Below are 23,116 nucleotides of genomic sequence, written 5' to 3'. Positions count from 1 at the left end.
GATCCTCAAAGTCAACACCACCTATATTCAGACACAATCCATTTCACAGCACAGCAGAGATAGCACTGTAATACTCCATGGTTTGTCTCCTGGACTAAATCACAAGGATCCAACCTAAAATAGGGACAGTTCACCTTCACAGTATTCAGTCTGTAAAAGATAAATCCATCACTTAAGACTGATTTTGCAATTTCAACAGGAATTGAAACTATGTATCTGCTGCACAACAAACACAAATGAATTTCACCCCCAGAGACCCATTCTGAATTGCCTCCACCACTACCTGCAGATGATTAAATTTCTCTTTTTCAGTTCTACACCAGAAATGATCTGGTTGGCCACAATCTGAAGTGGGGCAAATCCAGTTGCAGACTTCACACTGGACTGCACCTAAACTCTGGATCTTGCCACTGCCCTGGTAGTGGAACACCTTCACATTACTGTGACAGACTCCTTATTTCTCACCACTTTCCCTCTCTCTTAGGGCTGGTCTGCACTTGCCATGGAGGCAGTGAGCATCACTGAGAAAGCTGGAGTCCAGTGCATGGTATGGCTTTTGGATGACAGACCCTCAATAAAATTACCTATGGCTCTCAGTAAAAAATGAACCAAGAAATGCTAATCTAATGATTCCATTCAAAAAAAAAAAAAAAGCTGAATAGGCTTTTAAATGCATTCTAAACCAGTATTTTATAAGATGAATCAATATATTTCTCTAGGCTGGAAACAAATGAGCTCTCAAAGAAAGTTAAATTTAGAGGAGAAAATGTTTGGTTTTCTTACTACTGAAAACAGCGATGACAACTCCTTCAAGGGTGTTTTATACGAACAACAATGCAAAGCTCGGGCTTCATCATGCACTCCCTAAAATCAGTGGAGTAAGAAAAGGTTACTGTTGTCAGCCTACTTATTGTGAACAAAAGTAGCTTTGCGATCATTGTCCTTAACTGACAGCATTGTACTTCCAAGCTTTCACTGATCAAACCGCATATGGAAGTGATGCAACCACAAAGTAAAACAGTGACAGCTTTAATCTTGCATCTTTAACGCAGTCAGTTAACCTCCCTGATGTCTTTAAAAGAATTACCTGAATAAGGGCTACTGGATAACACCCTAAACTCACAGATCCCAGTAAATACAGCACACATAAGAACTCCGATGCACAGTGGATTGCTTTGTGGTATTGTTTGATACTGCCCCCTTTTGCCAAACAGCAAGTTAACAGCCTAGATTTCACCCCAAAACTTTGCATGTCATGTATTTTTTTTCAGGAAAACATATTCATGCAGATAGTCTTATTTAACCCTAGCATAACTGCTTACACAGTTATTAATCCTAACTAAAATAGAAATCCACTGTTCAAGCCATGTTTAATATCACAGAGTGACACTGCTCTCCAGGAACATTTCCTCTAACAAGGACCCATCAAGTCTCAGCCCAAGCCCTGCAGGACTATTGCAACTGACTACAAAGTAAGAAGCAAAAACTGTAAGGTGCAGATGTATGCTCCCCCAAGTCAGCTGTCTGCCTGGGCAATCAGACTGGACAACCAAAGCCATCTTATTTGGGCTCATTTCATCTTACTGCAAAGCAACTAAAATCCTACAGCACCACTTGTACTGAGTTTCTATTAGGCTACACATATCCCTGCTGAACCCATCCCCAAGCCATCTTTTCAAGTCTATATGAATTGACCAGGTCCACCCTGTTAAAAGTCATTCCCCACACAGGCTCTCATCCCCTACATCTCTCAGTTCAAGCCTTTTGTCTTCCTTGGTTGTGCTTTTTCACTTTCTGGAGTTTGAACATTTTCTCCTCCCCAGTTGCCCCAGCTCTTTGCAGGAAGGGAGGGAGGTCACGGAGGGCAGCCACTGCCAATTCTATCAGCCTAATGGGCTGAGGGGCAGGAACAAAGCAAATACCTATATTTTGAGTGGCAGGATCTCTCTCCCCACCATGATTTCAGGATTAACGTGTCCCTGACAGAGGAGGACAAAAACCTAACCTCTCTGAGGAAAGCAAGCAAGAAAGAGAGGAAAAAAGGAGAAAGTGCCTCCACTTCACTGAAAATCCAAGAGGTGTAACATAAAATGCAAAGATCCCCTACTGTAGCCTGCCTAGCGCAAAGTCTATTTGTCATCCAATCCAAACTGAATAAAAAAGTTTAGTCCAAAAGGGATAAAAAAATTAAAAATATATTAATGATTCAAGTGGTTGTATAAAAATGAAATCTCTGTTAAAAAAAATAATTTGTTAAGTATCACCAGGATTTTTCTTTTTCCCACTGCTTTCTTCTCTGCAGTTTATGACCAGTTTTCTCCCTTGGGTGCTTACAAATCACACATATAACCAAGAGAGCACTTTTCTGTATGAGTAGCTTGTTCCAACTATTCTCACTCCTCCTCCTTGACTTCACTCACCCAGGATCTCACTGATCTCAAACAGCAGTCAGAATCAAAGCCCATTATAACTTTTAGCTCAGCTGGTTTCTATTTTGTTTGCAGTGCAGCCGGCTTGGGGTCTCAGCCTACCACTGAACCCATCCACAGGCAAAGAGAGTAAACCTCTTGCTGCTCAGGCTATAATTTAGGAAAAGAAGTATTTTCTGTAATGAGAGGGAACACTTGCATAACAAAAAAAAATTAAACTTAACTATGATCCCAAACCGATATATCCATACATAAAAGGGGGGGGGGGGGGGGGGGGGAAGAGGAGAGGGGATCAAAACCTAACTCAAAATAAATACAAAACAAGAAAACTAGGACTTGGCATCTACCATGCTTGGAGACCTTTTTTAAGGGCAGGAAATTATCTAAGAGTCTAAACTGAACCAACAGAGGACAGTGAACCCTTAAGACACAGATACCTCTCTATACCTGCTCTATACATGGGCTCCACCTAAAAGCCCATGAACAGACAGGTTCAGTACCGACTTGGCATGCACACCTTTTGTTTGTTTCCTCTGAGGCGTAACAGTAAGCGTGCTCCCAAGCAGCACCGGGGAGCAGATGGTAGTGTTGGAAAATACGGATCTCTAACTTTTGGTGCTGGTGTTAGAACTGGATAGAGAAAGGTTGTTTCTGGCATCCCCCCTCACCCCCAAGTTTCTAACAATACACACAGCTAAGGAGCTGCACAAGGCTCTCTACTTCCCTCTCCCCTTTGCTTTTGATCTCCATCAGGACGTGAGCTGAAATTTAATGGGCCACCCCTACCACAAAGACAAATTACCATCTGAAAAAAAAAACCAAATCATTAATATCCCTCTGTCTAGGCTATCCGGCTCTCCACCGCTGCACCCTCTTCCCTCTCGCCACAGCCCCTCTCGGCTGATTAGGAAGAGCTGGGAAGGTAGCAGGAGAGAAAGAGGGTAGAAACCACCTCCGCTGCCACCTCCAAGCTAACGTCCTCTCTAGCGCTGCCGAACTGCAAAACCAGCGACCAAAAAATCCCCTTTCGCCCTACAGCCCGAGGGGAAAGGAGGACGGGGGGCACCGAACGCTGTACCCAAACACATCCCCAAGCTCTGCAGGGCGCCAGACCCCTCCATCACCTCACGGCAGCCCAAGACTCTCCACCACCCCGGGATCCCATCCCAGGGCCACCCGCTCGCCCCGGCCCCCCGCCAAGTTGGGAAGTTTGCGCGCCCCTCGCCCCGGGGCTGGGCCCACCGTCCGCCCCCCGGCCCGCTGCCTCGCCTCTCTTACGGGGTGGACGCCGGGCTCTCGGTGCGGAGTTCACCGGCGCATCGCGCTCCGGCGGCCGCAGGAGCGGGGATAGCCTCGGCGCGAGTCCGCTCGGCTCGGCTCGGCTCAGCTCGGCTCGGCTCGGTGGGGCGAGTGAGGGTGCGGAGCAGCAGCTCTGCCCAGCCCGGCGCTTAGGGAGCGCCGCCCCGGGCCATGCGAGCGGCTGCGGGCAGCATCCCCGCGGCGCGGCCGGAGTTGGGACCCAAGTCCTGCCCTGCGCTCCGCTGTCTCTTCCAGGCGGCTCCTATCAGCACGGCTTCAACTCTTTCCATCGGAGACCGGGGGGTGGAGGAGGAGGCGGAGAAGGAGGAGGTAGGGAAGGAGGAGGGAGCTAGGGGCTGGCAGCCCCAACTCGCACTGATGTCAACTAATATATTCAAAGTTCAACAGGGCATTTCTTTGCAGGCGAATCGCTCTAGACGCCCTCCCTGCTGCTCGCAGCCTGCCGCCCCGGTCCGGCAGGGGGTTCCGCGGAGCCCCTGCAGAGGGGCAGGCAGGGCTGGCCCGGGCGGGAAGTGGGGGGGGGGGGGGGTTCGGGGATAGGGGGCTGGCACACTTTTCGGGGGGCAGGTTCAAGAGCCGCCAGAGTGGGGAGGGTGGAAGAGAGGCACCGGCCCAGAGTGAGGATGAAAAGCCAGCGGCGGAGCAATGCTTGCATTTAAATCCATCCCCTTCCGTGCCTCCTGGAAGGGGAAGGGCCGGCTACGTTGCTGTGTCTGGAATGGGAGCGGAGCGTAGAGAGAAGAGGGGCCGGGCTCCGGGCCGACATGCAGACCCCACTGCAGTGGACCCTGGAGAGGCCCCCTGGAGGGCCTGCAGCCCGCAGAGAGTGGAGCGCTGCTCCCGTCTCCCGGGGCCCGCGGCTACGGCTACGTCTCCTTGTCGCGATGTCTCCCTGCTCGCCGGGGGCGAACTGGTTCGAAGTGAACCAGGGCAGTGAAGCGGCAAAGTTTTCTCATGCCGAAGCGGAGACGGCGGCGGAAAATCCGCGGCGAGTCGGGTACGCGACGCTGAGCGCAAGGGAGAGGCAGCGCCGCTGTGCGCTGCCCGGCGGCACCGCCGCGCTTCCCACCTCCGCTCCGAGCCTGGGGCCGCCCGCGGGGAACCGTTGGGGATGTTGGGGAGGCTGCATCCAACGTGGTTTTGCAAGTGGCCGATGTGCCGAGATGTCCCCGAGGTGCTGCGCACCGTTACCGGCAACCTCCCGAAGCTGAGGGATGGGCTCTGCTGATGGACAAGCAGCCGGGCTGTGAGAGGATGAAACACGTCTGGGCTGGTTACGGACATTTACAGACCGCAAGATAAGAGCCCCACTTATTTATCAGCTGAATCCCCAGATAGAATGGCCTGCACTGATGCCACTGCATATATGTATGTACGTATATAATGATACTGGGATTTTTTCCATCTGTTAACTGATCCAGTTGTTCCTGTTGACAGTACGTGATGGCCATAGAAAAAAAGTGTAGTTGTATGATGGCTCATCAATGTTATGACAGCCAATTGTAGTGGCAGTGGGTGTTCTTCCAATTCTCATCTTGGAGCAGTAGCAGCACAGATCCACTAAGATGATCATTATAAAATAAATAATTATTCATAATTTCTCATTTTTTTCTTAATCAAGTAATGATATCACTACATCTGTTCATGCAGTAACGCTCTTTTGGATACCGCTTGTACAAAACAGTCAATACATTATTTATATGTATAGTGTTTTCAATCTGCTTTCCACTTTAAAAATTGCCCTGGAAAGTGTAGGACAGGCAATAAGTACAAAATAATTGCAATGTGGCTATGTGTTCCGCTCAAAACTCAAAACTCTTGGCTAAGCCTTAAGTCAGGCATAGTCTGGAAAGTACTAAGAAAACTGCCCCATGCACACAGTGTCATCATATCTGTCCTTCTTTTTCCACCCTCATCATCCCAACAACAAACTGAAAAAAACTCCAGCTGATTTTTTGGTAATAGCATCTTCTTAGAGTACTGTCTTAATTTACATGTGAATAGTAAATACCTTTCAGAGTCCTCCATTTCCCTAGTATGTGGGATATCTTTCAGTTTAGTAAATTCAATCTTAAATAACAATGTACAGCAGCCTGAGTGATTGGAGCAGAACACAGCGTAGGGCTGTGCTCAGCTGGGACAGTGTTGACCTGCTTTTTCAGTTTTACTGTGGAGGGAGTGGTTTGGTTATCTAGCCTCAGGGATAAAGCACCTCACCAAATGCCACAACTGCACATGTAATTTCCAGAAGACTCAGCTCAACCTTTCTGTCTCCTAAGACTCGATGAGGCACTGAGCATTTAACAGTGGTAGCATGAGACCACAGAAACTTAGCTTATGTTTGTCATCATTTAAAGATCTGATGGATAGTACTTTCTATTAAAGAAAATATTGTTTGCCCTAAAATCTTATATTAGCATTTTCCCGCTACTACTTTGCTCTCCCCCCCCCCCAAGCTGGCAGTACTTCTGCTGGTCATGGGCATACATGCATTGCTTGGAGACCCACAAATAAAAGTGTGTATAAATTAAAAACCTGTAATCTTTCCTTGTAGACTCAGGTCCTGGCACCTTAATGCCATTACACAGCACGATGTCTGCAAAATCACTGTCTGGACAGGGACACTACTCAAATCTTTTCAGTAAAGGGCTTATGATGCAAAGCAGTACAGTTCAAATTCTTTAAAAAAGAGAGGAATGCCGTAGGAAAAGTCAGCGTATTGCATGTGAAGTGATCTATATAAAACAATTTGTTTTCAATTTCCAAATCCTAAACCTCGCCAGGGAGGGGATGGACCGGGTTCCTGTCTCCTCCCCGCGGAGCCCGTCCTGCCGCTGGGGCCGACTTTTACCACTAGGTGCTGCTAGTGCTTCCCGGTGCGCCGGAACGGCAGGACCGAGCGGCGACCAGGCGCACGGCGGTGAGGAGCTGCCCTGCCTGCGGGTTTACCCGTCTTGGGAAGAAGGAGGCACCCCCTTAGCTGGGTTCCCGCACACTATGTGGGTCTGTGTAGCACACAGGGTGGGCGGGCTGCGAGACCAGCGGCGGCTAGAGCAGGCGGAGGTCTGGCTGGCACCGGGGGCTGGCTGGAGGAGTGAAGGCTGGAGTGAGTAGGTATAAACCCCACCCCTCCCTATACGAGTGGGAATGCAGCTGTCTGTAGAGAAAGAGACCACCTTTGCTGCCTTCAAACACAGCGGTGCAGAGCAGTGAGAGAAACAGGAGAGTAAAACAGGAGACACAAGCTGCAGGGAAGAGGAGTAAAACTTAGGGGTGGAAGGACTTTGGGGTGTAGGCATAGGGCAGCACGGTAATAGGTACTGTTGAGAACAAGAACCTGCAAGTATAGAGCAGAGCTTTGTGGGGTAAGAAGAGATCTAACCCAAGCTTTCTGTGAGTCAGGTCATCTGAAGACAGCACCCGAACTACAGCTAGCATTGCATTTTGCAGCGTAACTCGAGCAGGCAGTGTTAGCCTGCATTTGCACACAGCAAACCGATGTGGTGATGGTTGAGCTGGCCATGCAGGCCTTCTCGAACTTCAGCTGCTATGGGCATTTAGGTAAGCTTTACTGGTAGATGCTTTAGGAGAAGATCTGGAGGAAAACCTTGACTGGCCTCATCATCTGGAGACCAGGTGACAAGGTGGACCCCCATGTGATCTCTGGAGCATGATTCCACAGTAGTAGCAGTCTCATTCAGAAAAGTAATTTTGCAGTAGATGTCCAGACCATTTCACATAGACTGAGGGAAGGGAAAAGTGCACGTGGCAGTGGCAAAGATTTTAAATTATGCCTAAATTTAGAGCTGAGCACATAGGTTCAGCCAGTCACTACACTAGCCTACCACAAGTTATTTCTCTGTAGCACTGCAAGGGGAGAAGAAGTGTTGCCATGAGGAAAACAGCCAAAATATAAGCAGCAGAACATTTTCCTCTGATGTAAGTGATGACCCAAGTGGAGCCCAAACTGTCCTTCTACAACGTTTTCTCAAAAGGGGAAAAAATGCATTTCTAAATATGATGTCAGCAAATACTCAAAAGCAATGGCATCCAGCAATAATGATAGTAAGCATTATCCTGAATACCAAAATCTAGATCTGAAACCAAGTGGCAATTAGCCATGAAATATTTAGGTACATGGCATTTCACTTGAATTTAAAATAGGTTGCTAAATAGTCACAGTTGTGGTTTCTGGGCTCAGTCTGGTGGCAACAGTAATGTTTTAATTGATACTGAAGAGAAGGCAAAGTTAAATCCGTGACATGAACTAAAAGTCAAATTACCTGAAAGCAAGAGAATACAAATGAGCTCCCTGGAGAGAAGAGGCTGCAATGAAACAAATAGGATAATACAGAGGGATGACTTGACACCACTGGAGTGACTGTATTTCACTTCTTTTGAGGGAAATGAAACTAGCTTAAACTGGGACAACTGCTTTATTTTCAGAGAATTACATCTGAAACCTCTGCTGCCTACAGACAAGTGATACACAGTTGTTCCCCCCCCCGAAGCCAGATACTATTAATTGCCAATTTTCATATGTCACTCGACATGACGGAATCAGCAAATGTCACCATGCTGAATAGAGGCAGGCCTGAGTATTCCCACCAAGTCTTATATAAGTAGAAAGTTCCCTGTTTGCAGACAAAGACTTATGAAGCATAAAAGTTGTATTAACTGTATGATATACCAGGAGGGAGGGAATGTTGAGACACTTGTCATTGTTAGCCAGTAAGCATCTACACTGAAGTCATACAGCACCTAGCAGTCGCCTGTTTGTTGGCAAATAAAAGGAGCAGTGAAAAAAACAGTTTTTAACAACACCATTAGGAAGTTTGATACTAAATCAGAAACTGCTTTCCCCTCTCCTCTAACTCAAGCTCTGAGCCTAAAGGCTGTGTTTATTGGAAATTGCTTCTGTCTTGAGACAGGAAGTATAAAACCTAGTGCTGAACACCTTTATGGTCCTCCTAGACACATGTTACACAAGGGACTGAAAACTTGTTTGGTAAATACAAGTGGTATTCTTTTTCCTGGGTAGTACCTCTTACCTGTAGGTACCTCTACAATTAGACTTAAGCTTTAATTTAGAGACATGCTGTTTGGCACATCAGGCGTCTCACTGAAGGCTCTGTGCAAGAACCAGATTTGAATGGAAGTGACTTCAGTACTGGGTACAGCTTTTCTACTGAATTTATACACAACCGTAGGCAATTCAGCTGAAAGATGAGCTCAGTTCTGAAAGTTCTCATTACAAGCTTTGGAGTACCCTGCCCTGTTATAATTTTCCTTTAAACAGCTACATTAAAAGCATTATAGGTATCCAATTATACAACAAACTGTTATGTTCAGTGAGCTGTCCTCTACTGAAAAGTCTGGGTCTAAATGTGAGCAGGTTTTGAACGTGTTATCATTCCTTCCTCCACTGCTTAGGTGATGACTAGTGTCTTGATAAAGCAACTTGCTTTATTTGGTTTGGCAAATGCAAGCCTCAGTGTAGTGGGAACGTGAACATGCTGGTAAAACCGAGTATCTGTACACCAGTTGTAATTTTCCTGTAGTATTTGAAACTCATGATGTTTAAAGCCATATTGAGGACTCAAGAAGTTCATAGCACTCAATTAATACAGTGTCCATTCCTACTTGTGTGTTTTTAATGAACCTAACTAAAACTCATACTGTAGCTATTCAGTGTGTGATATTCAGGTGCTTGAATTCAAATCAAAGCCAACTGACTTTCAAATCTCGCCCATTTTGGCTGCAGGGCTGTTTAAACTAAAAGGTCAGGAAAAAAAGAATTAAATGAAACTTTTTTAGTCTTCTCAATCAAAATATGAACTGCTTTAAAAAACATATCTTCATCTTTAAGCAGAGACCAATCAGTTTAAATTTCAACCCTCCCTTCTGCAGATTTTCAGACATGTATCGAAAATAAAGGCTTAGAAAAGAAACTGTTTTGTAGCTTCACCTATGATGGCTGTGACTGAATCACAAAGTTTTTCCTCTCTTAAGGAAGAGGCCCATTGGAACTGATGCAGACAGATCTGTGATCTTTAGGAATTCCTGGTTTCAAATTCCTGGGCAAGTATTGTTTCACAGGTTAAGACATTTCTCAACAACAAGCCTGAATTGTAACCCTAAACCCAACAGCTCTGCCTGCTACTTTAGGGACACATGCCTTAGATCTTTATATTATAGACATGTTCCCTCTTGAACTGTGATGTACCAGCTTGTGACTCAGAAATATAATGGAAGGCCCCACATCAGGGAAACCTCCTTGTGAAGTATAAAGAAATGGAGGTCTCCCACAGAGAATCCTCTCTGCCTTCACTGCCAGATTCACTAAGGCAAGGTGGCTTCCTCTCTCATACACAAAGAGAAGGGTGGTGGAAGCAGTTCTGTGATGGAGAATCTTGGGCCTAGGCTGAGCTGTCCTAAGAGAGCTAGTAATATGTGGAATATGAATATTCATTGTTATTTTATCACTGGTAAAGCTAAACACCAGGAAAAGGTTGGGTTGGATGTTACTACAATGTATGGCCAGGTTTTGTTAAAGAAAAATTTGTGAAAGACCACCTTTTTTCTTGCAGTACCTCAGCAAAGAGGTCACGGGATACAGCAAACATTGCATTAACAGAAAGCTAAGAGCACTGTCGCATTGTACACTGCACTGCTTCCTAAAAGAGACTGTCTGCTTCCCTTCACCAGCACAGCTGGGGATGTCAATAAAGAAAAATGATTGCAGCAGAGTGGGCTAGTGCACTGAGAGAGCAGTTTTCTGGTTTGCATTTTTAGCAATTAAAAACCCTATAACTTCTTCTCCAAAGCATCACATCCTTCCTTCAGTTTGGGCATCACAACATATAGTGGTGGCATGTCAAATATAAGGCACAACAGCAAAGCAAGCAAGAGTTTTATAGTGACTTCTGAAGGCATGCAGTGCAGCAGCACAGATCAGGGTGGTTGGAGTGGGCAGGGCCACGAATTGAGTCAGATATTGAATCACAGGTATTGAGCAGTGCACTGTTATAGTAATTCTACTCAGATAATCCCAACCACTTCCTATATATGTATATAATTGTATATTACTGATTATCTATTTTTTTCTTTTCCATGTAAAGTTGTTCATCAGAAATCTTTACTAAATAAAAATGTTTCAATATGTATAATCAAAATACATTTACTACATATCTTTCTAATTAGCATAACATGTACTGCAAAGTATACTGTATATTCAGTCTAGTCTAGTGGTGAAAAATATTCCATGAATTCTGGTCAACAATTATCAATAATTCAATTCCTGCCAGATGAACAGAAAATTATCACTTGCTGGCTAAGTCAGCATGTTACCCTGTTGCTATGCCATATGGCCCTGGGTGCTGAGACAAAACACCACCTCTTCAAGTGACACCCAAACTGGAGGAGTGATTGATACACTGGAGAGTGGGGTTTCCATTCAGAAGGACCTCTACAAACTGGAGGAACAAGCCAGCAAGAACCTCATGAAGTTCTACAAAGACAAAGAAAGTCATGCATCAGGGGCAAAAGTACCCTATGCACCAGATCAGGCTGAGGGCTGAGTGAACAACCCTGCAGCTGGAGTTTGGGGCTCACAGAACGACAGCTGTTGAGAACCTGGAGAGACTCCAGAGAAGGGCTGCTAAGACACATAGAAGAACAGAGCTCCTGAGGTATATGAGAGGCTGAGGCAAGTGGTTTGTTTAGCCTAGAGATAAGAAGGCCAAGAGGGGATATAATTGGAGTCTTCCACTACTTTAACCCATTGAACAAGACAGGCACAGACTTTTCTGAAATACACAGCAAAAGAACAAAAGACAACAGTCACAAACTGCAACAAGAGAAATACTGATAGGAAACATGAAAAAAATAAATCTCAGTGGGACTAGTGCATTACTAAAAGTGCTGTTCAATCTCCACCTTCAGAGATTTTCAAAACTTTTCAAGGCTTGGAGCAATTTGATCTGATTTTGAAGCTAGTCCTGCTTTGAGCAGGAGGATGGACTACAGACCTCCAGATGTCTCTTCCAACCTAATTTTTTCTATGAACATACAACATAAAATCCAGTTTTGTAAGATGGTAAGTATCCCTTCCATCAGCTGTAAAGGTGCTTGAAGGTTTTTTGGGGGTCAACAGAATTGGCTCATTAGAGCAGTGACCTATCTAATTCTCAGGTATGATTTCATTCAGTAAGTAATCAGGTTAAGCATGATCAGTTATTTGATTGCCTATGTATTATATTCAGATTGTCATAACAGGTTGAGATACACAAGGCTTGATTCTCCTCTCCTTCAAGAACATGAGATTCAACAGTCATAGGGAAGGAAAAAAGTCAGAAAAAGTGAAACTGTTTTCCCCGAATGAGTGGAACTGCTACATTTCACGTAAATATTACCACAGGTCTATGATCCAATAATTTCTACAGTAGGCCCAGCCTCACTAATATTCCTTCCTCGTCAAAACACATAGGGTTACTCATACAAGTAAAAGTTTGCATGCAAATTCACTTGTAGTAAGATGGTTACAGTTCTAAATCATGTATTAAATTGCTTCTATTGTACAAGTTTAACTCCATTTTCCAAGCTAGTCACATGCAACAGAGATGCAGTAATGTAGGTGTTCCAACTGCAGGAGTGATTAGCTGCCAGTGCCTTCTAAAACTAGATTTGTAAGTCAGATCATTGGAAAGATCAGTGGCTTGTATCCCAGATGTCATAGACCAGAAAGGTGGAATATTGGCAGAAGATTAGGTTTATTTTTGTGTATGTGTTAGAAATACTTAAACAGACTAGGACAGAAATCAACCTGCAGGTTTATAAACCCTGATCCAGCAAAGCAAAAAAGTCATGAGAAAGCCCATCTTGGGTGTTCAAGGAACACAAATATCAATTTATCCTTCAACAGTGACCCCGAGTGTCTTTAAAGTTCAAGGAAGGACAGTGATATTCAAGCACTTGCTTAAAGGTAGGAATGTGCTTAAATGCACTGATGAACTGGGATGTTTTTATTTGTATACCGCTATGTAACAAACAGGGAGCTACCACCAGGTTTGTTAATGCTTCAGGCATTTCTGAATCTCCTTGTTTTTACATTGAAGCATACTGCTGACAGTTTTGATTTTGCCACAGACGAAAATGAGCATTCCAATATGAATTGTCTGCCTGGGTCTGATTAAATCAAAGAAGCTAGCCACCAGTTTCCATGGGGTCAGATTGGGCTATAAACATGTATTCTCATGCATAAATTTATTTGGAGCCTTAAGAGGCTTGGGTTGAAATGTAAGAACCTGTGAACAACCTGATTGGCACCAATATATAAGCAGTCAGACTGAGATACCACTCAGTACCTTTCCCTCACTCAGGAGCTTTATCCTTTATTGTTTGCAGGTTTACCTGTTAAAGCTCATCATGGTCATAGGTTCTGACTCAAGAGCTCTCATTAATCACCACCTAAGAACACTGTATCAGGTAAGCAAACATATCAGATGCTGAACTGAAATAGCAGTACTCACTTCTAACTGTCATTTGCTGCTGACATAACAAGAGAGAAGCTTATGCGGCATAAGCTCCAATCATTTTTCACTGAACAATTCAAAACATGAGGTTGGTGCCATGTTGCTACAAATGTTGGTACTGAGGGTTCACAAAATTCAGCGGTCAGCACTGAAACACATCTTCTATCTCACTGCATGTCTTGCATTATACCCACTTCGATTTACTCAAAGGTATTCAGTTGATGAGCCTGAATAACAATGTTAGAATTTGGATTCAACTCCCAAAATCTGTGAATATTTGAAAGCTAAGTCTGAATAATAACATCTCTTGATAGAGCTATATGTGAAGAGCACTGAAGGTCATCGTTTTATGAAATTTCAGGTTCACTTTAATCCAGACTTTCATCTGTAATCCAACCCTAACTCTTCCTCCAAGTAGCAGGAGGAAGCCAGGCAAGATCTTTGCATAGGCATCCAAGCATTTAGCAGTTCAGTTTCCAGTCAGTCAGTTTTGAAGATTCAGGAAATGCAGCAGTTGTCAAACTATAATCTACTAAAACTGCTGCTGTTACAGTGGTAAAGCATCTGGCAATCTCAGAGCTCTCATGTCTTGATGCTGCTTGGAGCTCAAGTCAAGATTCATTTAAGATTTCCAAATGCTTTTTCTATTTATTTTTTTTTTTTTTTTTGAGCAGCTACACTCCAAAATAAGGATATTTCTTTGATGTTTTTCTATGTTCAGGTATCTGATGAAAATCCGACTAAGAGCAAACTTTTAGCCAAGGCTAAAAACAAGAGGGCAACAAACAAGTGAGAAGGGAGAATTGATAAAGAGTGACCTGGGGAGAAAATGAAATGTCTGCATTCAATAGAAAGAGTTCACAACAACAGCTGTAAAGTCCCAACACTTCTGTCAAGAGAATGTTGAATGGTGGGGTGCAGAAAAACAGATACACACCTCCTGCTGAAGGAAGCTCAGTTTCACACTGTTTCCTCTAGTCACTAATTTTTCTCAACTGTTTTTATGGTATTCTCCAATGCATGTTGGAAAAACAGTAAAAAAAAAGGACGGGGACATTGTAAGGAAAAACAGAATCTGGGGAAGATCTGAGGTACAGATTGTGGTGATACAGTATTTAAAAATCACCAGTTAACACATAACTGGTTATACTTGCCATGTGGTTTCAACAAGAGACAGTATTCTTCACACACAATGTTCAAAGAGTTCAATAGTGGATCATGCAGCAGCTACTGGTTTGCAGCCCAGAAATGACTGAACTTCAGTAGTAGGCGAAGGGATCCCAGTAGCTCCTGAAGTGCTTGGACATTTTAATAAGTAGAAGGAGTTAAAAGTATATAAAGAAATATGGTTCTAGTTTATTACCTTTCACACAAATGTGTACTTTATGGAAAAGGCATGATACAACTAATGCAACCTTCTCTTTAAGGCTCAAGCAGAAATTCTTTAAGGTCACAAATTGCATTCTGTGTACTTTGAAGAACTGCTGTTCAAATTGGGAATGGCAGCGGGTCAGCTGGTACAAATAGCAGCTTTCTTTCCATGTTCACATACTGTAACTTTTGTATCAGTGTTGTCTAAACTCATATCTAAGTTGCCATGGGATTTCATGCCCTGCTTATTGTTGTGCTGATACACTGGCACATCTAGAGGTAATTTTCCACATGTCATCAGAAATGTAATAACACTCGATTGGTTTTGTAAGTGCAAGTGACTACCTAAGTGATGGAGGATTCCTGTCTCCTATGCATGCAAGAATAAAAAGGGAGGGCAGGGGAGAGAGAGCACAAAAGACTATGTACCGGATAAAAGACCAGGCGACCTGAATTAGTTTGTGGAAGCAGTAACATTTTTGTCAGTTATTCCTCTTTCCTGAAGGATGGAACCTCACTGATTGAAAGATGATCAGGTCAGATATGCTTTCATTTGTCAGCAGCTAAGTTGGTGTGGCACTTGCAAAATCTAGTATCACATGCGCTTCACAAACACTTTTTTTCATGGCTGCACTCTATCTAGGGCATAGGAATTGTCATATTTTATCATCTTAGCAATCTCTTCAGATCACTATCTTCTTTAATAGTATATTAAAAGGCCAGTGTCATAATCATAGGATCATGGAATAGGGTTAGAAAGGATCTTAAGATCATCAAGTTCCAACCCCCCTGCCATGGGCAGGGACACCTCACACTAAACCATATCACCCAAGGCTCTGTCCAACCTGGCCTTCAACACCTCCAGGGATGGAGCATTCACAACTTCCCTGGGCAACCCATTCCAGTGCCTCACCACCCTTACAGTAAAGAACTTCTTCCTTATATCCAATCTAAACTTACCCTGTTTAAGTTTTAACCCGTTACCCCTTGTCCTATCACTACAGTCTCTAATGAAGAGTACCTCTCCAGCATCCCTATAGCCCCCCTTAAGATACCAGAAGGCTGCTATGAGGTCTCCACGCAGCCTTCTCCTCTCCAGGCTGAACAGCCCCACCTTTCACAGCCTGTCTTCATACGGGAGGTGCTCCAGTCCCCTGACCATCCTCGTGGCCCTCCTCTGGACTTACTCCAACAGTTCCATGTTCTTTTATGTTGAGTTCACCAGAACTGCACACAATACTCCAGGTGAAGTCTCACGAGAGCAGAGTAGAGGGGCAGGATCACCTCCTTTGACCTGCTGGTCACGCTCCTTTTGATGCAGCCCAGGATACGGTTGGCTTTCTGGGCTTTGGGCACACACTGAAGCCGGCTCATGTTCATTTTCTCATCGATCAACACCCCCAAGTTCTTCTCCACAGGGCTGCTCTGAATCTCTTCTCTGCCCAACCTGTAGCTGTGCCTGGGATTGCTCCAACCCAGGTGTAGGACCTTGCACTTGGCATGGTTAAACTTCATGAGGTTGGCATCAGCCCACCTCACAAGTGTGTCCAGGTCCCTCTGGATGGCATTCCTTCCCTCCAGGGTATCAACCGAACCACACAGCTTGGTGTCATCAGCAAACTTGCTGAGGGCGCACTCAATCCCACTGTCCATGTCAGCGACAAAGATGTTGAACAAGACTGGTCCCAACACCGATCCTTGAGGGACACCACTCGTTACTGGTCTCCAGCCGGACATTGAGCCATTGACCACAACTCTTTGCATGCAGCCATCCAGCCAGTTCTTTATCCACTGAGTGGTCCATCCATCAAATTGATGTCTCTCCAATTTAGAGACAAGGATGTCATGTGGGACAGTGTCGAACGCTTTACACAAGTCCAGGTAGATGACATCAACTGCTCTACCCCTGTCCGTCAGCTCCATAGCCCCATTATAGAAGGCCACCAAATCGGTCAGGCAGGATTTCCCCTTAGTGAAGCCATGCTGGCTGTCACCAAGCACCTTGTTGTTTTTCATGTGCCTTAGCATGCCTTCCAGGAGAATCTGCTCCAAGATTTTGCCAGGCCCAGAGGTGAGACTGACTGGTCTGTGATCCCCTAGGTCACCCATTTTCCCCTTCTTGAAAATGGGGGTTATATTTCCCTTTTTCCAGTCATCAGGAACTTCATCCGACTGCCATGATTTTTCAAATATGATGGCCAGTGGCTTAGCAACTTCATTTGTCAGCTCCTTCAGGACCCGCGGATGGATTTTGTCAGGTCCCATGGACTTGTGTATATTCACGTTCTTAAGATGGTCTCAAACCAGATCCTTTCCTACAGTGGGCCCAAGGTCTTCATTCTCACAGTCCCTGCGTCCGCCTTCCAAGACTTGGGTGGTGTGGTTAGAGCATTTGCTGGTGAAGACTGAGGCAAAGAAGTCATTCAGAACCTCAGCCTTCTCCAAATCCAGGGTAGCCAGTTCTCCCGATAGCTTCTGTAGGGGGCCAACATTGTCCCTAGTCTGTCTTTTATTTGCAATGTACTTGTAGAATCTCTTCCTGTTATCTTTCACGTCCCTAGCCAAGTTTAATTCTAACTGGGCCTCAGCTTTCCTAACCTGGTCCCTAGCTTCCTGGACAACATCCCTGTACTCTTCCCAGGCTGCCTGTCCTTGCTTCCACCTTTTATAATCCTCTTTTTTCCTCTGAATTTTCCTCAGCGGCTCCTTATCCATCCAAGGAGGTCTCCTGGCCCTCCTGCTGCACTTCCTTCTAGTTGGGTTGCAACACTCCTGATATGTATACTGTTTTCTCTGCTTTAAATCTCAAATTAATCCCTTGAGAGACTCAATTCTTCCTTGTAACACATGCTTTAAAATCTCTCTGAAATCTGGCATAAATTATACCATATCTGGGCAATCTTGCTATGACATAACTGACCAAACCCTCTTCAATCTCTTTAAGGTCTTGGCTTCAGTGGTTTCCTCTGACAATATGTCCCACGGGTGAAGTACACCCTCAGTAAAAACACTTATTTTTATCAGATTTTCCTTTTTGTGGAATTCTCTGATACCTAACTTCATTTCTCATACGGTTACTGCAGTAGCTCTGTACTGCCAGGGCCCTGAGTGCACTTTTAGGCTTGAATACTGTGACCAGCCCTCAGAGCCTCCCCCAATTCCAGCCCAGCCCGAGGCCTCAGTTCCTGCCCCAGTGATGCTGCAACATTGCCAGTCTCAAGTTCCCCACAGATCTACCCATGGGTCCCACCAAGCTGGATGCCTTTCCCCAAGGAGGTACCCAGTGCCTGGGGCTGGAGCTGCCCCCCTCTGTGTCCCATATCGTCCCTGCCCAGGTCCCTGGCAGGGAGGCTATGTCCTGCCACCCCTGACAGCCCCTGCTGCCCCCTGGAATCGAGGGAGCTGCTAGCTCTTATGGCTCCCTAGCACCCCTTCCTTCTGAAGCAGCACCACAATGTTTGCTTTTCTTTCCCTTCCCAAGTCTTTTTTATGAAACCCATACAGAAACCTCTTACAAATAACCACCCCTTGCCCTCTGCCAGCTGGCAGCTCCAGCAGTGCTGACTGCTGCCCCAAGTGAGACATTTCCAGTAGCCCCTCTGCTGAGCAAGAACCATTCCCTCAGGACCTCTGGACTCCAGGGGCTGTGTTCAGTGCTGTTCGCTTTGGACCTTTCAGCAGTGCCTGTACATCTTTCTGTCCCTTTGCAACTGATGAAACTGCCTCTGGGTCTGGTGAGCAGTGACGGGGACCCAGCACTCGCCCAGAGAGCTCCTGTCACCCTCAGAAGGGACAGTCTCAAGTTTGCAAAAAAAAACAACCCAGGAAACGCTTTCATAGGTGCTCTGAATCAGTTATAAATGGACATGTTTGCACTGTAAACACCATGATCTCCCCATTAACCCGAAGATGACTGAAGCCTCCAGGCCTTACCTCCTCCAGGTGACAGCCACCAAAGAGCTCCTGACATGGCAGCAGGACCCAGCTTCATGGGGCCCTCTGATGGTCACACTCCCATCACCACCACCTGGTGCTGTAAGGGTGCCACACTGAGTCCTGAGGGAAAGGCGATGTGGGGCAGGCTGAGGGAAGCTACCCAACTCACAGTTTTCAGTGGAAAAGACATCCCATGTGCAGCCCGCCAGGCTGAGGAGAGCCCTACCTCAGAGCAGGCACCCTGTGCTTCTGCTGTCCAGCAGCTCCTCAGCAGGGCCAGGCAGCACTGGCAGCTCACATGTACACTTGTATGAGGCACCTACAGCAAAGTCTGCTCATCCTTTTTGTCAGTCAGCACAGATAACAGTATCACTACATTCTTCCCTTCAAAATCTAGCCACGTTCTGGCTGAAATGGCCAGAGCTGTCACCCAGGTAAATGTGAATGGGCCTGGGTTCCACATGAGTTGTCCTTCAGGCAGGAAAAGTACATGGCTTTTGCTCTTCAAAGCCTAGGTTTCATCTCAAATGCCAGCACAGCATGTCTTCACCGAAGATTTTCACAATGCAGAATGGTAAAAATAAATTTATTTTACTCAGGGAATAGACCCACAAAGAGGGGATGATTTTCACAAAAGTGAATTCAGCTCTTCTCAGTCATTCACTAAAGCCGTAGCTACAACCTCATCTTTTCTCTTTGGTGGCTGCTATCTAACTAAATGTGTTTTCTCTAGTCTAATCCAGTACACTGTGCTCTGTGCTGAGGTTGTTAGCTCATTGCAGCTTCTCCAGAGTCAGATTTTGTTCTGGTTTTAAATAACAGTGAAACAAACTCATCTGTGAGCTATAGATTAATAGCCAGCATGGACTTGGGCCAATGTACTCGAATGCATTAATGAAATTTCACTTTATCTCTGGTGTCTTATCTTCAAGAATATTTTAAATTTACAATTATTTCTTTTTTTTTTCTGTTGTGTTTCACTTGCTTGTAAATACACATAATACATCCTGATTGTGTTTGCATGTTGATTGTCATTCTCAGGAAAACAAATAAATAAATACTTAGTGAATAAGAGATGGATGGGTGTTGGAATTACACCAGAGCTAACCTTGAGTCTTCTCTATTCCTTTATCATCTTTGAGGGAAAGAGAAATGAAACAAAGAAACAAGAACATTTAAAGCACACCATGAATTCTTCCTTGAAACAATGAGCATTTAGAAAAGTTCCTTTCCAAGACCACCTTTGGGGTTTTTTTTAGACAGTATTGTTGTCAGGTGCATTGGGTCATCTTGAAAGGAAAATGATAAACCAGTGTGGTTTGTATGATAATTAAATATATCTGTCTACATCTGCCAGAATAAAGTTTGAAAATCTCAGCAGCAGAAGTACAAATTCCTGCCACCTAAACCAAAGGAGGAACTCCTTTACCCAGAAATGAGTAATAGGCTATTACAGTCTCTGCAGCCAGCCATAAAAGGAAAACATTCAGTACACTGCAATTATGCCATGCATCATAACCTCTATGGTTATGTGCGGAGTAAATGTAGATTGATCATTATTAACTTCAATTTTTTCCTGAAGAATCAGCCTAAGTACCTCACATAATAGAAAATAAACTCATTAGAAGATGATGACATCTGAAAATTGGAAGTCTAGGTTTCTCCTTTTCCCTTAACTAGGTCTCTCTTATTTCCCCTATTGTCTCTTTGAGGATTCTTGGTTAGAGCTGCCTGGAAAATGGGCAGTTAGGGAGAATTATTTTAGCTAGAATAGCCTGAAATAGCAGTGAAAAAGGAAAATATTTTGATTCCTAAACATAGCCGTGTTGCCTCTTGGGAGCTGTAGTCCAGGTGTTGCAAAACAGTATTCTTCTTTGTAGGTTGGGTGCCCTGTCGTAAGTAAGGGGATCAACATGCCCTCCTCTTTCATTTTATTTTTACATGGAAATGGTGCATCGCAGCAGTCATATGGCCACAACACATCAAGGAGGTAATGCAGCCTAAAAAAAAAAAAAAAAAAAAAAAAATAGCACAAGACATCCAAAGTAAGTATATGAAAGAATGTTACAAAATTCTAACAGCTATGGTTACAATCACTGCTTCAGCTGCAGTTTTTTTGAAGAAAAAAAGTACCATTGACCAAAAATACTTTCAATTAAAGTAGTTCTGTCAAAAGCTCAGCTCTCCACCAAAACCAGACTAGAACTGTATTTTTTTTGTCAGATTGCTGTTGATAAATTGAGCAGACACTGCTTCTACCTGCTTCTTTCTCAGCCCCCTGTGGATCAGACTAAATGACAGGGGCTGCTCCCTCTCATACATGAATTGCAGTGCTGAGATGCATTTATGATCATGATCACGCCTTCTAGCAGAGATTGCTACCCCAAAAGCTTAATGGAAAAGACCCTCTTAGAGAGAAAAGAAACATTTTTTTTTCTCAGAAAAAGTCCAGAGGAGAAAAAAAATCTTCTCTGGGTTCTGGCACAGTAGGTTAAGTATCATTTAGCAAACATACAGAAAAAGGCATGTTTGACTGCTTTCCTGACATAAAAATCCATGCTTAAATAGGCACTCTGAGGGGAGTGGGGTTTTGTGGGAAGCTCTTCCTTCTGGAGGATTCAGAGAACACAGTATATTGTGTCAGCTGCCCTGGAAACTGGCATAATACTGGAAATGAAACAATGATAATGAATCAAATCTGCTAGAAACAGCAATGTGCTGGGAGAAAGGTAATCTGGTAATTAGAATTCTAGCCTGAAGATTTACAGACTTCAGTATACTAATATGCCACACACTTCCTGCATCAGTCTCTTAAACCTCAATCTTCTAAGGGATCTAACACCTACTGATGCTGGTTTTATTAATAACAGAAACACATTCAAATAGTTCTGGGTCCAAAATTAGAAAGGATACTAGTATTTTTGTAAATTTAGATTAGCATACTGCTTCTAGATTTTAAGCTCGCTGCATCACTGTTATATTAAATTTGAGGGGATGAGTGAATCAAGAGTGTTCATGACCAGTCTTAAAAAGTTAAATGGGGTTCAGGATTTTGAATGCCAGGGTCTCAGCCTATTTAGTGTCATAGCAACACGGCCTGTGACCTTGGAGAACTAAGAAAAATCCTTACTAAAAAAAAAAAAGCTAAAAAGAGAAAGATATGTAAGAAATAGATACGAAAGAAAAAAATACCCAGGAGAAAGAGCAGCAACAGAAAGTTCATGTTTGGGTTTTAGCTAAAGCTGGCAAAAGTAATGAATCATCTAGATCTTCCCTTACAGCCTGGCCTGCTCAGACTTTGATGCTCCAGTACTGCAGCAAAAAGTGATGTAGGAAGCAGCCATTAAAAAACGTCTCACTCCCTTTAGCATATTTCCTTTCACAACTCTCTTCACTCCTCACTGGTCTTCTTTTTAATGGCCCTTCTGAGGAGTTAAATAGCTGATCCCCCTATTAATTTAACAGCAAGCAGGTGTGAGGTTAATCTAGCACATTCTTTTCCAGTTTTGTTTCTTTCTTCATTATCACAAATTATTTTAGTAGTGCAATTAGGCTTTTTGTTTGGATTAATCCAGGCCCTTTTGCTGCTTTTTATGAACAAATCATTGTTACCTTGGGCAATTTAGCTTATTTGCCATAAGGAATAGTAACAATCATCTTTTTCATCTATGTTTGTATAGCAGCTAATATAATAGAGCCATGCTCCATGATGGTGTCTATGTAGACCTATCACAATGTAAATAATTAATAACAACAGTTGTTTAACACTTGAACAGGACTCTGTTTTTTGAAAACACAGAACTTTTTTTTTCTCTGCATTGCTTATTGCACAAACCAAAATTACTCCAAAGGAAGGAAGCTGTGTATAAGTAAACTCAGAACTCAGCAACACATCAAAAGTGAAAAGTCAAATGGATTTTTAAATTATTTAAATATATTGCTAGCAATGTGGGTAAATAAATCTGATATTTATTTTAACAAATTTATCTGCCAAAATGCAATTATAAATCAAATAGACCTTGTGGTAGTATTGTCTCCATGATAAGAGAAAAACAATAAACAGCTTTAAAAAGAAAGAAATTTAAAAGAGCATTTTACTACAGTATGTGAATTGTACAATTGCAATAGAAAAACTTTATCAGAAGTCAGATATGCTTTTTTTGCACAACATGCTTCAACCACGCAATAGCAGTTGACACTGCAGAACAATGAACTTATTTTGATGAATCTCATTATGTAATCTTGCCTGCCTGTGTTGTAGTATTTAAGTATTAATACAGCATATAACCAACAGATTTTGACTAAAGTCATGGTTTTGTAATTCCAGCAGATTTGAGAGTCATGATTTTCCTTTGTGTAAGTCATAGCATCCCTCTTGTGGTACAGACAGCTGAGTGTTTTGATTTATGTAACCCAAATATATCCATGTTCATTATGAAGAAATTATGTCTATATGGCAATTAGAGAAAAGGTTCTTGCCCTTAAAATCTTCCTGTAAGTAGACAATATTAAAACAAATCCATTCCT

The 23,116-nt window shown here is 43.7% G+C and overlaps 1 protein-coding gene across 5 annotated transcripts in view; it reads right to left on the bottom strand.

Moving 5' to 3' along the window:
* SEMA5B (semaphorin 5B) overlaps positions 1–4,219 on the bottom strand; it is a 283,614-nt gene extending 279,395 nt beyond the window's left edge. For 3 of the 5 annotated variants that reach the window (XM_062607079.1, XM_062607078.1, XM_062607081.1), the window contains exon 1: positions 3,708–4,216. The gene's annotated coding sequence lies outside the window, so the exon portion shown is untranslated. Of the gene's footprint in view, positions 1–3,707 lie in introns of all 5 variants that reach the window. The other 2 variants (XR_009962448.1, XM_062607082.1) reach the window with 2 other exon arrangements.
* Positions 4,220–23,116: the final 18,897 nt, after the last annotated feature.

The sequence above is a fragment of the Pezoporus occidentalis genome, unplaced genomic scaffold (assembly GCF_034315485.1).
Source record: "Pezoporus occidentalis ecotype Australia unplaced genomic scaffold, CSIRO_AGI_Poc_V1 ctg12, whole genome shotgun sequence".
Classification (NCBI taxonomy): Eukaryota; Metazoa; Chordata; class Aves; order Psittaciformes; family Psittacidae; genus Pezoporus; species Pezoporus occidentalis.
Note: the sequence above shows the minus strand (reverse complement) of the source record. Positions and strands in the feature narration are given on the sequence as shown.